Source organism: Bos taurus, chromosome 8 (assembly GCF_002263795.3).
Source record: "Bos taurus isolate L1 Dominette 01449 registration number 42190680 breed Hereford chromosome 8, ARS-UCD2.0, whole genome shotgun sequence".
Taxonomy (NCBI): Eukaryota; Metazoa; Chordata; class Mammalia; order Artiodactyla; family Bovidae; genus Bos; species Bos taurus.
Window position 1 is genome coordinate 44802459 of NC_037335.1, and position 17841 is coordinate 44820299.

The window sequence follows — 17841 nt, forward strand, 5'->3', positions numbered from 1 at the left end:
CCTTAGGAGAAAGTACCTAGATGTTGGGAATTGCTTGAGAAGGACTGAGACACAAGTGTACCTCTTCTAAAGAGTTCTGAGTCCTTAACACTCACCCCCTCCAAGTCTTGTACTGTTTATGTGTTGCACAAGGCATATAAGGATCATGTCTATCAGGCTTGTAAGTGACCTTTCCCAGAGCATCTCATGATACACCCTCAGATACACACATGAATCTGAATTCAAAGAATCTGGAGCGAAGAGAAAATACAGACTTCACTGCTGCTGGAACAGAGGTGGGATGAGAAAGTAGGCCTAGGGCTCCTAGTTCAGTGCTGTAGGATTAGGGAAGAAAGGCTGCAGTGGGACAAGAAAACAAAGCTAGAGGAAAGGAAGTTGGCACAGAGAGAAAGAAGAGATGGAAGGGAGTTGGGGGTGAGGCTTTCAAGTCTCTGCTAATTTTAAGAGCAAACCTGAAATTAGAGAGTATAAGGTCCCCTGGGTAAATGCACCCTCTGAAATGAGCATCTCAAGTTATACAGGGGAGTCAGCTAAGCATTTAACTTATCTGCTTAGAATGAAGTTTCTAGAAAGAGAGGACAATGTGATGAAAGATGACTCTTCAGGAGTCGTGAAGGATGCAACCTCCTGCTTTACTGTTTGATGTCCATGGAGGCAGTGCGTGTCTTTCATGTGGCTTCTTGCGAATTTTTCCTTGAAAAATAAGTAACAGATGAAATGCTAGAAATACCCATGGTTGACCAATTGCCCCAAATTCCCTCTAACACCCTTCTAGGTATTTATTGGACTTCAATTTGCCCTTGAGATATCATCAAAGATAAGGTTAAATATGCATTAGCAATATGGATAAACTTAACTCCCCTCATTTCATAGAGAGAGTCAGAAAGGACTTGTAACTAGTCCAAAGTTCCATAACTTAGCCATGCAGAAAGAGAAAGGTCATGAGAGGCAGATGGAGGTATCTGATGTATGAGTGAAGACTTCTCAGACCTTCTAATTTGGCCCAGCTGCCAGAGGCCGCCTGCCAAGTCGCTTCAGTCGTGTCCGACTCTGTGCGACCCCATAGACGGCAGCCCACCAGGCTCCCCCGTCCCTGGGATTCTCCAGGCAAGAACACTGGAGTGGGTTGCCATTTCCTTCTCTAATGGATGAACATGAAAAGTGAAAGTGAAGTCGCTCAGTCGTGTCTGACTCTTAGCGACCCTGTGGACTGGAGCCCACCAGGCTCCTCTGTCCATGGGATTTTCCAAGCAAGAGTACTGGAGTGGGTGCCATCGCCTTCTCTGAGAGGCCACCTAAATGCAGCCAACTGAGTGACTCTAGCCAAGGCCCAGCTGATCCCAGTTGACTCACAGACTTATGAGAAATAGTAAATGGTGATTGTTTTAGGCTATGAGTTTAGAAGTGGTTTGCCATGCAGCAATGGATAATTAATTGAACTCATAACTTAGAATAGCAACCATGTTTTATTTCTCCCAAATCTTTGATTTGGTTCTGCTGATCTGGACCAAGCTTGGCAGATCTCATTTGAACTTGTTTGTACCTCTGCAGCCAACTGAGGGCTGGCTGGTCAAGGATGACCTCAACTGCAATGACTCAGCTCTGTTCCACAGGGTCTTTCATCCTTCAGTGGGCTTGTTCTCCTGGTGATGGTAGAATTCCAAGAACAGAAGCAGAAAAGCATACAATTAAAAAAAAATAGACTTCTTTTCTTAGAGCAGTTTTGGTTCATAGCAAGATTGAAGGGAAGGTTCAGAGATTTCTCATATGCCGCCTGCCCCTACATGTGCATAGCCCCCTCCGTCATCAACATCCCCCACCTGAGGGGCACATTTGCTACACCTGGTGAACCTACACAGACAACATCGTTATCACCAAAGACCATGGTTTACATTAGGATTCATTCTTAATGAATTTTAAGGCTTTGGACAAACGTGTAATGACATCTTCATTGTTGAAGAATCATGCAGAGTAGTTTCTCTGCCCTAAAAATCCTCTGTGCTCTGCCTATTCATCCCTCCCTCCCCAACTCTGTCAGCCACTGATCTTTTTTCTGTCTCCATAGTTTTGTTTTCTCCAGAATATCATATAGTTGGAATCATACCATGTGTAGCCCTTTCAGACAGAGTTATCTCACTTAGTAATGTGCATTTAAGTTTCTTCTGTGTGTTTTCGTGGCTTGATAGCTCTTTTTTTTTTTTTTTAAAAAAAGCACTGGATAAAATTCTGTTTACCACAGTTTATCCATCCACCTACCAAGCAAGTCTTGGTTTACTTCCAAGTTTTTGCGATTTTGAATAAAGCTGCTATAAACATCCACATGTAGGTTTTTGTATGGCCATAAGTTTTCAGCTCCTTAGGGTATATACTAAGGAGTGTGATTGCCAAATTACATGGTAAGAGTATGTTTAGTTTTGTAAGGAAGTGAAAAACTGTTGTTCAAAGTGGCCATTGAATTTTGCATTCCCACCAGTGACGAATGAAAGTTCCTTTTGCTCCACATTCTTGCCAGCATTTGGTTTTGCCAGTGTTCTGGGATTTTGGAAATTTTAATAGATAGGTAGTGGTATTTCCTTGTTGACAAACATTTTTCAAACCTTCATTTACATCAAGTCTGCTACTGTTTCACTGATCAAAGTACAGCACATGAGTGAACACAGAGTGGGAGGGAACTACAAAGTTACAAAAAAAGGACATGGCTAAAGGGAGGTCATTAACTGGAGCCATTAATGCTATTAAATCTGTTATAAGAAATCTATGCCTGTTTCTCACAGGGGAGTACTAAATAACATTATTAAGATTTTGGACTAAGATCTGAAATCAGTTGAAAAAATTATACTCAAAATCAAGTAAAACAATTAGATAAGCATTATCTGATTTTTAAATATTTCCAGAGTTTATGGCTAAGCCATTATTGCTAATAGTTCAGTTCAGTTCAGTGGCTCAGTCTTGCCTGATTCTTTGCGACCCCATGGACTGCAGTCAGGACTCCCTGTCCATCACCAACTCCCAGAGTTTACTCAAACTCATGTCCATTGAGTCAGTGATGCCATCTAACCATCTCATCCTCTGTCATCACCTTCTCCTCCTGCCTTCAATCTTTCCCAGCATCAGGGTCTTTTAAAATGAGTCAGTTCTTCGCATCAGGTGGCCAAAGTATTGAAGCTTTGCAAAGCTTCAGCCTCAGCCCTTCCAATGAATATTCAGGACCGATTTCCTTTAGGATGGACTGGTTAGATCTCCTTGCTGTTCAAGGGACTGTCAAGAGTCTTCTCCAACACCACAGTTCAAAAGCATAAATTCTTTGGCACTCAGCTTTCTTTATTGTCCAACTCTCACATCCATACATGATTACTGGAAAAAAATCAGAGCACCTAGAATCCTGTTTAATAGTGTTAGCTCTCTAAATAGCCAGTGGGCATTCTGCTTTGTGAGTTTGCTCTGGAAACTGAAGGCTGTTGGCCTCTGTGCTTTACAGAAGGGAATCAAACAGGCTTTTAATGGAAAAGGTGTGTGTCCATTTGTAAGTAGCATAGGTGACCATATCTGAGCCATTATTTTAATTTTGATTTTATCTGTTTTTGTCTCCTCTGTATTCCCAGGAAATATCGAGAACTAACTTTGTATTTTCACTTATCATTACCTCTCTGGGAAGCAGATTTGTTTTTTCACTCCTTGGATTTCAGAACAAATATCTGAGAAGCAGAGGAGAAACTGGGATTACCATCCCCAGATCCCAGCAGTCTGCTACTTACAGCGGTATGCTGCTGCCCTCTACACGGTGATTCACACCAGGCAGATGAAGGGTTCTTTGATCTGTGTCTCTTTCCTCCACCCAGGCCTCTTTAGACCCAAGCTGAAGTTTGTTAGTCCAGCATTTCTGAGAATCAAGGAACCTGTGTTCTGGCCTGTGGGTCACTTAATATTTGGGGGTCTCAGTTTTTACTTCTGTGAAGTGATCATGCTGGACTAGATTTGTGTTCCTACTCTTAGGCTTTGAAGAGCCTAGGGTGCCAAAACCAGACACAAGTCACAGGGTCCTAAACAAGTGATGCCCTAAAACTCCCAGGGGTGGCCTGACACATCTGGAAGAGGTATGCTAGAAAAAGTTTAACAGATATGCGTTACCAAGGAATTATTGCCCTCCATTCTGAACTGAGAAGTACAAGATTTCAACTCAAAAAAAAGAGGTTTTTTCATTTGCTGAGAACTAACAGAGTATCCTTTCAAACAATTCATTTTGGCTCACCCATTAGGCGGTCGAGGATAAGGACATGAAAGGTTGGTTTTCTTGGGGCAGAATGTATCCCACGTTTCCCACGAATGTGTTTGTTTTTAAAATAAGGGTAAAGGGAAAGGATCCGCCTGCAATGCAGGAGACGCAGGTTCGATCTCCGAATGGGGAAGATCCCCTGGAGAAGGAAATGGCAACTCACTCCAGTATTCTTGCCTGGAGAATCCCAGGGACGGAGGAGCCTGGTGGGCTGCAGTCTATGGGGTCGCAGAGAGTCGGACACAACTGAAGCGACTTAGCAGCAGTAGCAGCAGGTATAGCTTCCATGATAGCAGCTCCCTCCCCTCCCCCAGACCCAAGAGAGTCCTTTAGACTTGGCCGGTGTCTTCTCCGTTGCTGGACTGACGTCGGGTGAGATTACTAGGGCCCCACGCCCACTCAGCACTGTCAGAAAGATTTGGCCCGGACCCTCATCACCGACCATCAGTGCCTGACGTCCCTCCAGCCTTCTCTCTCCCAGGACCCTATTTCTCCTACCTATTTCTATCTGTTGGGTAGGTCTTACTTCCTGGGAACACGTACTGTCTGCCTTGCCCCTTCCTGGTTAAAGTGGGGGGTTCGGCGCAAGCAGAGTCCAGCGGGCAGAAGACCAGGTGTCGAAGAGTTTAGTGGCCTGAGGAAGAGGGAGCCCTGTCCCAAGCACAGCCCTGTTTTCCAGGGCTGCAAGACTTTGAGCACTGCCGAGAAGCCCTTGGCTAGCCCTGCAGCCCTGCAGGAAGCCGCTAGATCTAGGGGCCCACTCCACCCCCTCTCTCTGTCTTAGGCACGCGGCCGCGGGACCAAGCGCCTTGTCACCAACGTCGACTCGGACGCCCAGTCCTACTGCGGTACAGGATCCCGCCGCCGCAGCTGCAAACCGGTCTGGCTTCCCTGCAGGGCGTGCGGGGATGGAGCGAGGGGGTGGAGAGAAAAGGGGAAGAGCCTGGGCGGCCGGCGGGCGGGGCCTGCAGCCTTTCAGAGCCGCGGCCGCCGCCGCGCAGCCGGCTCTCCCCGCGCCTCGCTCCGACTCCAGCGCGCTCTGCGCAGGAACCTGCGCCCAAGCCCGGGGGCGCCCTGCTCCTCAGTCCCCGGCCCCCGACCCCGAACGCGCCGCGGCCAGAGTGCGCCCGGCGGTGGAGCCGCTCAGAGCAGCGGGGGCTTCGGCGGCCGCTCGGGGCTCAGTCTGGCCGCAGGACCAGCGGGGAAGGAAGGGGAAAGCGGGGACACACTCCGGCCGCGGCGCGCGCGCATTGCACACTCGCAGCCGCGCGCCCCCGCTGAGGCGCGTCCGGGGCGAGTTTGGTCCCGCGGCTGGGGCCCCGGCACCTGCCCGCTCCGCGCGCTGCGCCCGGCCCGGGCCCCGCCCCGCTGACCACCCCCCCTCCCCCCCGCCCCTTGCCTGCAAGGCTCTCCTTTCGACCCGGGGAAGAGACAACGTCCCGATAACTTGCACGCTGTGGCGCAACTGGTCTCGACACCGGAGGTGCCCGAAGGCTGTCCCGGTGAGGTAAGTTTCCTGCGCGTCCCCTGCCCCTCCTCCCGCGACCCTCCTTTTGGACTCGAGCTTGGGGGCTCTAAGTCTCGGATGAATCCTGGCGATCTCTCGACGCTCAGACTTTGTCCGTCTGGTGCTGGAGGTAGGGTGGAGGGGGTTCGCGTGGCCACCGAAGCGGGACCTTCATTCCTCCGGGCCACGGCTGCGCGCTCCCCGCGGGCACCCACTCCGCTTACTACCCGGATCCCCGGGGCCGCAGTGACACTGGGGATCACTCTGGGTTCACTTGAACCGGAGCCCCCTTCCCTTTTTCTGGGTAGCCAGCTGAGTTTGGCTGCAACAAGAGAGCTCTCCCACCACCCTCCCCGGATATTAAACAGCGGCGAACTTGTTAGGCGCCCCTGGGATCTCAAGAGGGGCTTGCGAGTCGGTGTTCTGGTCATTTCTGGCGCTGGAGCCGGATTGAACAGGTGCGGCGTGGTTTCAACCTAAATGCAGCAATATACAGACTTCTGCGTTTTACCTGCTTCTCTTCCCCAGCCGGGTCAACGTGACGCTTCAACAGCTGGGACGCGGGGTGGTGGGAGTGTGGGGGCACCGGAGAGGGAGAACTCCGAGGTTTGATTTGCCAAACCGGTGCCAAGAGTCACCAAAACAGAAGACAACAAATGGCAGCTTATCGTTCATCTATGCAGATAAGCCTGTTGTCAGTTCTTACCCCCCACCCACCCCCAACTCACTTGTCTGTGGTGCCTGGCGTGGTTGGATGGAAACCTGTTCCAGAGTTGTTTGGATAGGCTGATGAATTTTTTCTTCTGATCAACTGAAATCTGGGTTCTCAGCAAGGAAATGCTAGTTACTCTGATTTTTTTTTTTTTTTTTAAAGGCAACTAGCGTGTTGCAGACCAAAAATACTGCGCACCCCCACTCCCCCACTCTTCTATTTTTCTATGATATTCTCAGCCTGCCAGGGGCCCTAGCTCTAAGGTGAGTGACCCTTGAGAGGCCGGTTGGGCCTAAGAATGTGCTAGTCACCCGCAAAGAAGCAGCAGTCTCCCCATCAGTACTACCGAGCATGGGTTTGGGTAACCCTTGTTGCCCTCCCGGTGAAAAGCATCCACCCAGGCTTCTGTCTCTTCTATGTAAAGGCTGAAGTGCTGGGAGTGGAGAAAAGCCAAAGGGTTGGATTCCTTACCACTTTTAATGTGATGAAGTGTAATAGTGTTCATGGAAGCTTTTGTCAGGGCATTTCCAGTCGAAAGGAGGCCCTAGAAATAAACCTTTCTCAGATAAGTCCTTGCCAGTGGGAAGTTGAGTAAGCAGCAAGCATAATCTCTGAGCTGAGGGAAATGGTGCCTTCTGTGAGGACTTAGGAAAACTGATGAGAAAGCTGGTAAGACTGAGACTGATGCATAATGACGTCTTAGTTGGGGAGGAACACTTTAAAAAATGAATAAAATCTTGTTATATCTTTGTCCAAATAAGACTAGAGGGATTTGGTAATACCTCACATTTGCATCAATGCCTTGCTTTGTAAATGCTTTTTCATATTCTCTAAAGGGCTGTTCTGGTGGCTCAATGGTAAAGAACCTGCCTGCCAATGTAGGAGGCTCAGGTTCGATCCCTGGGTCTGGAAGATTCCCCAGATAAGGAAATGGCAACCCACTCCAGTATTCTTTGCTGGAAAATCCCATGGACAGAGGAATCCCATGGGCTATAGTCCATGGGGTTCCAAGAGTCGGATTTGAGTTAGCAACTGAAACAATAACAACATTCTCTGAAAAACTTTTAATTCTGACCATTTCAGGGAGGAGGGCAAAAATTATTAACCAGATATTCACAAGAGGAATATGAGGCTCACAGGATTAATGACTTATCAAGGTAACAAGTGGCTGGAATTAGAGTTGAAGCCAGGTTGTCTGAAGGAGAAGGCAATGGCAACCCACTCCAGTACTCTTGCCTGGAAAATCCCATGGACGGAGGAGCCTGGTAGGCTGCCGTCTATGGGGTCACGCAGAGTCGGACCCGACTGAGTGACTTCACTTTCCCTTTTCACTTTCATGCATTGGAGAAGGAAATGGCGACCCACTCCAGTATTCTTGCCTGGAGAATCCCAGGGACGGCAGAGCCTGGTGGTCTGCCATCTATGGGGTCACACAGAGTCAGACAACACTGAAGCGACTTAGTAGCAGCAGCAGGTTATCTGAAATCATTACCACCACTATTATCATCCACCCAGTGCTACTTCTGTGCTTGTATAAGGTTTTTACAATGGCCAGACATTTCTGCATTTATTGCGGTTTGCACTGTCTCACTGTGAATTACTGTTCAAATTTCAACAGTTGAGAAAACTGAGGTTTAGACAAGAGATTAGTTTTGTATAGTATCATGTCTAATCTAGTAGAGTTTACAAGACTAGAACTCAGAGCTCTTGATGTCTAGTCCTTGGCTTTGTAGATTGTGACATTGTTTCACTTCTGACAACAATGAGGAGACATCATGGGATACAATACATCGGGGACTATTAAGCATGCTTGCTCATGACCTGGGTTCTAGTTCTGGCAGTATACTTGACTGTGTGTTTTTCTTTAGTCTCTAAGTTGTGTCTGGCTCTTCTGTGACCCCATGGACTGTAGCCCACAAAGCTCCTCTGTTCATGGGATTTTCCAGGCAAAAACATATAAGAGTGGGTTGCCATTTTCTCCTCCAGGGATTTAGCTGTATAACTTGGACCAAATCCTACCACCTTTGAGCCTCAAGTCTCTCACATATAAAACAAGAAGTTTGTATTGAGTTATTTTTCTCTTTCTGGTTTAAGCATTCTATAATGCTTATCAATATATTTGTAATCCGTTAAAATCATTTCTCTAGGGGAAAGAAAATTTTTCACCCTGTGTTAAGGTAATCCGAATTACCTATTCCACTTGTAATTTACTTCCCCTTCATCACATATCACTTAATGAGGTGGTTCAGACAGTAGAGAATCTGCCTGCAGTGCAGGAGACTTGGGTTTGATCCTTGGGTCGGGAAGATTCCCTTGAGAAGAGAATGGCTACCCACTCCAGTGTTCTTGCCTAGAGAATGCTGTGGACAAAGGAGCCTGGTGGGCTGCAGTCCATGGGATCACAAAGAGTCAGACGTGACTGAGCGATTAACACACACTTCCCCTTCATCACATACCACTTAATGAAGGGAAAGAAAATTCCAAGGGCACTTTAGCTTAGCATCTATGTTGTTTAATAGTATTGTTTTATTTGGAAATATTCTCAGGGGCTGAACTACTCTAAAATGTCAAGATTTACCTGAATATTACAGACTGTCAATTCATACCTTCATTTATTTTTTTGGCTTTGGGATTTGATATGGTAAGTAGTCAATGAAGAGTTGAATGAAGGAGGAAAACAAAGCATCTTGTCATCCTTAGAAAGCATCTCATCATGTAAATTCCCAACATCTGCTGCCCCATAAGGTAATTTACCTATGGGAGGTGTGCCTCCTGGAGCTGGCAGACGCATGTTGTGTCTTTCCTTCCCAATTACATCATATAAAGATGAGTGTTTATTTCTCGGTGTAGACCATAAACTGACATCTATGTCATTCTCTTTTGCTTGCCTCTTGCCTGCCTTAGTTGTTAGTAATGTGCAACTGGCTGAAATATACATTCCTAGAAATTGACTTCTGCCCTTTCCTGAAAGAATATGTCTTGAGATGAAGATACCAACCATTCTTATATTTGGGTAAATTTCAGTATATGCTAATACTGACTCGTGGTTTCAGAGGAGGAACCTAATTAACAAAATCAACCTCGCTTCTGTTCCCTCTAAGAATCCTCTTCTCTTTCCACCCATCCTTCCTATATGCACAAAAGAGTGTTTTAACTTTTAGAAGAATGATGACAAATAATTAGAATGGGTCTTACTGATTCAGCCGTGGAGGATTGAGGTAGATTTCTTTCTGATAAAGAATTCAGAATCTTGGGCCTTTTATGGGTAAAATAGCTGAGGCTTGGAGAGGTGAATTGACTGCTTGTAGACTCACAGATGTTGAGCAGGAGGACTACGGCTAATGTGAAATTCTTAAGATTCTTACTCAAGGTTTTACTAGGGATTCTATGGTGAGAGTGCATTTTTGACTTCTAGAAATCATAGAGATTAACAGAAAATTTCTGTTTACTAGTAATTATTCATAAGGTGTCACATTTTTGGTTTCATATTTATATTTTTACATCTTCTTGTCCAAACAGATAATAAAGGAGACAATGTCCATTTTCATCCATTCACTATGATTCTCTTGGCTTATATATATCACTAGACTCAGAGTTAGTACTTTGCTTCAACCAGTGCTTGGGGAGAAGGAACTATTTGAATAGAAATACAAATGTATGGTAGTTTTCCAGACTTTTCTTCCTGGTTAATAAAGCCAGAAGCCACAGGCCTTGTCATACATGGATAAAGTCATAAATATGTATACATTTAATTTGCATATTCATTTAAGTTGTACTTCTGTTAAATGGTGAGTCAGAACATTAATATCCTGGAAAAATAATTCTTTTCTCCTATGGCTGGAGCCTTCATTAGTTACTCTGTAAAAATCAAGCCTGAAATATATTTGTTGCAGAAACATGTTCTTTTTGTATCAAGCACATTAACTGGGGTTGGAAGGAGTCCTTTTATTTTTCTAGAAGCTGCCCAGTTAGAACTGTACATTATGTAGCTCAGCTGTTCATTTGTGGACTTATCTAAGGCAGTTCTTCTAAATGCCAGGGAAATGGAGGAGGGAAGAAACCTAGCCTTTTGTTTTATTTAGTATTTTTCTTTTTTGTTTTTAATGTTAAGCTTAATCTCTTGATGACATTTTTGAAGTACTGTTTAGTCAAAATTGGCTGCTATTGATGAAGCGTTTTATTCAGTCAGGTTCCTTTCAGGATAAAAGATTAGACCAGGGAAACCAGGCTTAATTTTATGTATTCCATTCTCAATTGTATCTACTTGTGTCTAACTTCATTAGAGGGGTGTGTGTGTGTGTTAGTCACTTGGTCATGTCCAACTCTTTGTGACCCCATGGACTATACAGCCTGACAGGCTCCTCTGTCCATGGAATTTTCCAGGCAAGAATACTGGAGTGGGTAGCCATTCTTTTCCCCAGGGGATCTTCCCAACCCAGGGGTCTAACCCAGGTCTTCCACATTGCAGGAGATTCTTTACTATCTTGGCCACCAGGGAAGTCCATCAGAGGTATGTAAAGAGATAGTATAGGAAAACACAGGAGCCCTACCCAAATTAGGTTACTCTTGGGAAGATTTGAAACATAATAACTGAGATGTCTTTACATGTCTAGTCAACTGACAGTTCTTAGGTATTATAATTTTAAGTTAAACCTGTGTTTGAAAGACAACTCCCTGAAGTGTGTACTCTTCTTTTAGAAAGTCTTCTGCGTTGTTTATGGGATGAAATAACAGTAGGTGTTCAGTATGTTTGGAGGAGTTGACTAATGCGTGAGCAAGTTCTTGAGACCTGTTTCTCTAAAGGTTTTAGAAAGTCAGGTATAAAATTTTATATTGAACTACATAGCATTTGTGTGTAGTACTGCTCAACTAAAAATGGGCTTGTGTCTTTCAGTAGAGTTTCTTCAGGCAAGGATGGGGCTTGCAAGCACTGCAGGCCCAGGAAATACAATATAATTACCTTGAATTGGAACTAAAATCCCAGGACTAAAGACACAAGACTGTAGAAAGTTCCTCTGTTTTGTAAGATAAAGGTGATACTTAAGCCATTGCTATCCAATAATGTTGAGCAAGGGGTTTAGGAGGAAATTATAGCTAGCCATAAAAATGTGTTTCTTTGCTTCATAGATTTACACAAGAAATTCAGTAGATTTTACTTATTGAGTAGTGAATTTTTTCTTTCTTTCTTTCTTTTTTTTTTTTTTTACTTAAGGATAGTTGATTTCCGGAGAAGGCAATGGCACCCCACTCCAGTACTCTTGCCTGGAAAATCACATGGACAGAGGAGCCTGGTAGGCTGCAGTCCATGGGGTTGCTAGGAGTCGGATGTGACTGAGCGACTTCACTTTTCACTTTCATGCACTGGAGAAGGAAATGGCAACCCACTCCAGTGCTCTTGCCTGGAGAATCCCAGGGACGGGGGAGCCTGGTGGGCTGCAGTCTCTGGGGTCACACAGAGTTGGACACAACTGAAGCGACTTAGCAGCAGCAGTTGATTTTCAATGTTATTGATTTCTGAGGTACAGCAAAGTTGCGCATATATGTGTGTGTGTGTGTGTATATATATATATACACACACACATACATTCTTTTAAAAATTCTTTCCATTATGGTTTATCATAGGATATTGTACATAGTTCCCTGTGCTGTACAATAGGACCTTGTTATTTATCCAGGATTTTCAACATTTAAAGCATACTTTAAAAAATACTACTATCAGCATAATTATCTCTTGATCATTTGGTCACAGCATTTACTGATAAAGTAAGGAAACAAAACAACAATAAAAAGAAGCAAAACTATGACCAGCTTGAGGAAGTGGTAAGTGCATCATAGGTGTTTAGCTGATATTTGCCAGTGGGAAAGGTTAGGCATCACATTTTGTTTATTTTTGTATTCTTGGAACTTAGCATTATGTATGGGAAAAGGTGGGGATTTAATAAATATATACTGAACAGCTTATGAATTTACATGAAGACTACTCTTCAAAACCTTGAGACATTTCATGATTATTCTGATTTTATTATTTTCCAGACCCTCTTAGAAATGTCAGGCAGACTGATAAACACTAGTTTCAGTAGTTTATAGTAATCCTTCTTTTTATATCATAAATGGTATTTATTCACCAGACCGCCAACTTTTTTTAACCAATGTTCCTAGGAATGATTTTTTTCTCTTCCTTAACAGAAATAATAATCTAAATAGGAAATCTGTTCTTTCTACTGTTTATAATTATCAGATAAACATTTTTAAAGCTCCCAGAGTGGCATAAGAGTGAATTTGGTTCAGGATACACAGACAAGAATGGACTTTAAGCTTTTCTGCTGCTGCTGCTACTGCTAAGTCGCTTCAGTCATGTCTGACTCTGTGCGACCCCATAGACGGCAGCCCACCAGGTTCCCCCATCTCCGGGATTCTCCAGGCAAGAACACTGGAGTGGGTTGCCGTTTCCTTCTCCAATGCAGGAAAGTGAAAAGTGAAAGGGAAGCCGCTCAGTTGAGTCTGACTCTTAGCGACCCCATGGACTGCAGCCTACCAGGCTCCTCTGTCCATGTGATTTTCCAGGCAAGAGTACTGGAGTGGGGTGCCATTGCCTTCTCCTTAAGCTTCTCTAAGTTAATCAATTTAAATGTCACCTCCTCTAGAGACTCTCTGATCATCTAACTAAAGGGGACCTTCTTCATATGTTTTCTTCACCTATCACAGTAGATACTTATACATTTATGTATTTTACTTTTTTTTTTTATCATGTCTACTCAGACTCACACTCAAGATTATAAACTCCTTAAGGGTGGATGTCATGGTTCCTTAACATTGCTTATCAAGAAAATGCTTGACATAAAATAGGTGCCCAGCAAACATGTAAGTCAGTGAATGAATAGGTCCCATTCATCTTGTCAAGATGAATTGGACCACCACTGAGGTTTCTCAAGCCAAACAGTCTGCGTTGTGAAGATTGTTCTTAAAGGCTGGCTGTGACAACTCCATGAGAATGGCAACTAGGTCCTCCAGAAGAAGGTAACAGTGATGGTTTAGGTTCTGGCATCAGTATGAAGAGGTATCTCTATATAAAGAGTTCTTGCTTTTTCTTTTTCAAAAATAACAGAACAAATAAGTAGAAATTATGAAGCATAAGACAAAACATTAGGAAACTATTAAAATAAGGTCTGAAAGTACAAAAATCCCAAACATATGTAACTCTTAAGTGAGATACCATAGTGATAATATACAGGGCAACTTCCTATGACACTCCAGGTAAAGCTTCCCAACTTCATCTGGTTCCTTTTTAAATGTTAGTTAGACATAGCCATTATCCAGTCTCAGGAAGAAGCCAGGTTCTTGGGTGTTGTCCCTAGAACTGAGGACTTGTTAGAAATGCAGATTCTTATACTGTACCCCAGGCTAACTGAGTCAGAAACTCTGGGGATGGGGATCAACAATCTGAATGACAAGTGATTCTGATGCACGCTCGATATTGGTGTGTGTGTGCATGCTCATGCTTAGTTGCTTCAGTCACGTCTCTTTGCAACTCCATGGACTAGCCCACGAAGATCCTTTGTCCATGGGAATTCTCCAGGCAAGAATACTGAAGTGGGTTGCCATGCCTTCCTCCAGGGGATCTTCACAACTTAGGGATTGAACCCACTTATGCTGTGTGTCCTGCACTGCAGGTGGATTCTTAACCCACTGAGCCACTTGGGAAATCCCAATATTGGCAGGAAATGGTAAACCCATTGCTCAAAATCTAAGCCTCCTGAAGTGCTTGGTATTCCCAGATGAATTTCAGGGTGTATGGAGAGGGTGCCATCTGCCTGCTCTAGAAATACCAGAGGAGAGATAGAGCCAGTTTTGGCTTTTCTCACATCCTTGTAGACCACAAGAGAACAACTTCATATGACTGTATTGGGTATCAAGGACTTTAGATAGTACAAACAAGCTCTGGATAGTCACTGGCCCCTGCCAAGTGGTGGGTACTCCTGGGGCTGGGAGATGCACCAGGGTATGTGGATGATGGGCATAGCTTATGTTTGGGTGTTGCTTCAGTAGGGTGCCCGGTGGAAGAATGATTTTGAGAGCTAGTGGTTGTCTAAGAAATAGTGCTTTGCTGACAATTCTGAGTATTTCAAGTCAGTTCAACATACTAAATGTTGATGGAATCCTTAGCCAGGACAGTATCAAGTGCTAGGGGGTATACAAAAAAGTACAGCATGGTTCTGGCTCCACTGTGCTGACTTGCTCTGTTCCAGGCACTTCTCAAGTGCTGTTTCTCCTCATCTTCACCATGCTCCTGATGGTGGGCTGCAGCTTCCTCACTGATAAAGGGGAAATTGGAAACCTGACTGGGCTAGGTGCATGCTCATGGACACAGTCGGTAAGAGACGGTTCCATCTCTGGATTTTCTGATTTTAAAGCCCTCATTCTCTTCTGTTTCAAACACTTGTGTCTCAAAATGTAATTTTGGAGCAAGAATTTAAAAAGAAAGACATAAGTGGATCTAAAATTTACACCTCCAACCTAGGCCTCTCTATGAGCACTAGATTACATAATTGACATTGCACTTGGCTATCTCAAAGGCACCTGAAATTTTTCATGTCCAAAACCATAATCCTGATCTTTTCCTGCCTTGTCCTTTTGCTTAGCTCTGTGATGGACATCGCTAGCCACTGCCTCATAGGAAATAGAAACTTGGAGCTATACTTGACCCCATCTTTCTCATCCACCACATCTAACCTATCACCTATTTCTGTCAATCTTGCTTGCTGAATACCTCCCTCTTCCATCTGGGTCTCATAGTTTCTGCTGATTCTGCCCTAGTCCAACTTCTCATTTCTCTGCTGGATTCTAACCATCACCTCCCTGGGCTCCTGAGTCCACTCTGGCCCTCCTCTAATCCATCATCCATACTGCAGCCAGAGCAATTGAAGTGGCTGGAAAGGACCCTAGGTGTGCTGGCTGGATCCTTACCTCTCACACCCAGGCAGGCCCTTCAGGAAGCAGACACATTTTGGCCCCTGGGGCTCTCCAGATCTGTAGCTTTAGAACTCTTGCACAAGTCTGAGGACTTGCTCTTCCAAACAACATCCTACTTTGATGGTTTTGTTTCCTGGAATGTGGTCAGGCCATGGTCATAACTATAGCTGGCTGCTCTTACAGCCACAGGATGAAGACTCCAGTGTGATCCTAGGGTCTTGCCCAAGCCTCACCAAATACCAAGATTTTATAGTGCACTTGGGCTTCCCTGGTGGCTCAGCAGTAAAGAATCCCAGGAAATGTAAGAGAAATCCAGGGGTTCGACCCTGGGTGGGAAGATCCCCTGGAGAAGAAAATGGCAACCCACTCTAGTTTTCTTGCCTGGAAGATTCCAAGAACAGAGGAGCCTGGTGGGCTATAGTCCATAGGATCGCAAAGAGTTGGCCATGACTGAGCAACTGAGCACACAGGCGATATTCTAACAGGAACCAAAGACTGCTGTTTAGATAAGAGAAAAGCAGTTGTTGAGTAAGGAGTTAGTTAAAGGCTAAAAACATTATCTTTGATCTTCTAGGTATTTTTAGGATGAATATGAAACGGGATTGTAGGATCCTTTAGAGACCAGTTAACAGAAATTAGCTTACGCTAAGCTTGCTTTTAATTTTTGCACATGGCTTTTTCAGTTACTCAGTCCCTTGAACTGTAAATAATAGAGAAATACCAAATTATATTAATCAGCTTGGTCTACTGAAACAAAGTAACACAGACTGGATGGCTTGCAAACAACAGAAACTTATTTCTCACAGTTCTGGAGGCTGTTCATCTGAGATCAGGATGCCAGCATGGTCCGGTTCTGGTGAGAACCCTCTTCTGGGTTGCAGACTGCCGACTTCTCATTGTCATCAAATGGTGGAAAGAGAGCAAGAACCCTCTCTGGGGTCCCTTTCATAAGAACACTAAACCCATTCATAAAGGACCCCTTTTCATAGCCAGGTCACCTCCCAAAGGCTCCATCTTCTAATATCATCACACTGTGGTTTAGGATTTCAAAATATGAATTTGAGGGGTGTAGGTTCACATACGCAACCCTTTGTGGCCAACTCAGTGCCCTCTAAGAAGCACATTCTATGTTGAAAGCCAGGACAGACATAGACATATAAATAATATATTCAAAACAAAGATTCATGGAACAATACTTAGCCTAGACTGTGTGAGATGTGCTCTTCTTGTTGTCCTGTTGCTAAGTCATGTCCCTTCTTTGCAACCCCATGGACTGCAGCATGCCAGGCTTCCTTGTCCTTTGCTGTTTTCTGGAGTTTGCTCCAACTCATGTCCATTGAGTCTATGATGCCATCCAGCCATCTCAGTATTTTCTGATAAGTTCCATCCCACCTCCAACCTCTACCAAATATGATCTTGATCTGCCATGTTGGTTTTACTCCCTGTTGTTGGGCTGAGACCTGCAATTTGGAAGACATGAATCTATTCTACTATCCCCTCCAGTGCTGCCTTTGCAGAAGCTCAGTCCAGAGGTGTATATTTATTGAGGGCCTCTCTGTCATTCCCCATCCACTGATCTTTCCACCCTTGTGGGTTCAGGGAGGGTTGTGAGTTAACAACCCTATAAGACTCTCCCTGCAAAGTTTTAATTTCTGTCAAAAAACATTGTGAGATTGGAGAGTAGGCATCTAATAGAACTTGGTGTTGGGGAAAATCAACTCATAAAACCACTTTGTCTGCTATACAGGGTAAGTCACCTACAGTGATGCAATATGACCTTTAAACTGGGGCATGGCTACAGTTTTTCATAGAATGCTCATTCAAAAGTTCCTAATAATTTATTTTAGCAAGAACCTAAGGTACTGTAAGAAGAAAAATGAAACTAACCTAAAAAATATGTCAAGAACAGTTTGACAGCATGTTTTTTTTCTGCCTGAAATTCATTGAGACATCAAGTCTGCCAATTTTAATTGGCTATTCAAGCATAAAATGAAAGGAGCTTAAAACAGGGAACTCTTATTTTTTTAAATAATTCATTTATTTTTTATTGAAGGATAATTGCTTTACAGAATTTTGTTTTCTGTCAAATCTCAACATGAATCAGCCATAGGTATACATATATCCACTCCCTTTTGAATTTACCTCCCATCTTCCTCCCCATCCCACCCCTCTAGATTGATACAGAGCCCCTGTTTGAGTTTCCTGAGCCATACAGCAAATTCCCGTTGGCTATCTATTTTGCATATGGTAATGTAAGTTTCCATGTTTCTCTTTCCATATATCTCACCCTCTCCTCCCCTCTCCCCATGTCCATAAGTCTATTCTCTCTCTCTGTTTCTCCATTGCTGCCCTGTAAGTAAACTCTTAAGTACCATTTTT

General features: G+C 44.2%; 1 protein-coding gene across 3 annotated transcripts in view; it reads left to right on the top strand.

Annotated features, from left to right (window-relative positions):
• The first annotated feature begins 5700 nt into the window (after nucleotides 1–5700).
• PIP5K1B (phosphatidylinositol-4-phosphate 5-kinase type 1 beta) overlaps nucleotides 5701–17841 on the top strand; it is a 346077-nt gene continuing 333936 nt past the window's right edge. For all 3 annotated transcript variants that reach the window (XM_015472494.3, XM_015472493.3, XM_002689633.6), the window contains exon 1: nucleotides 5701–5780. The gene's annotated coding sequence lies outside the window, so the exon portion shown is untranslated. The remainder of the gene's footprint in view (nucleotides 5781–17841) is intronic.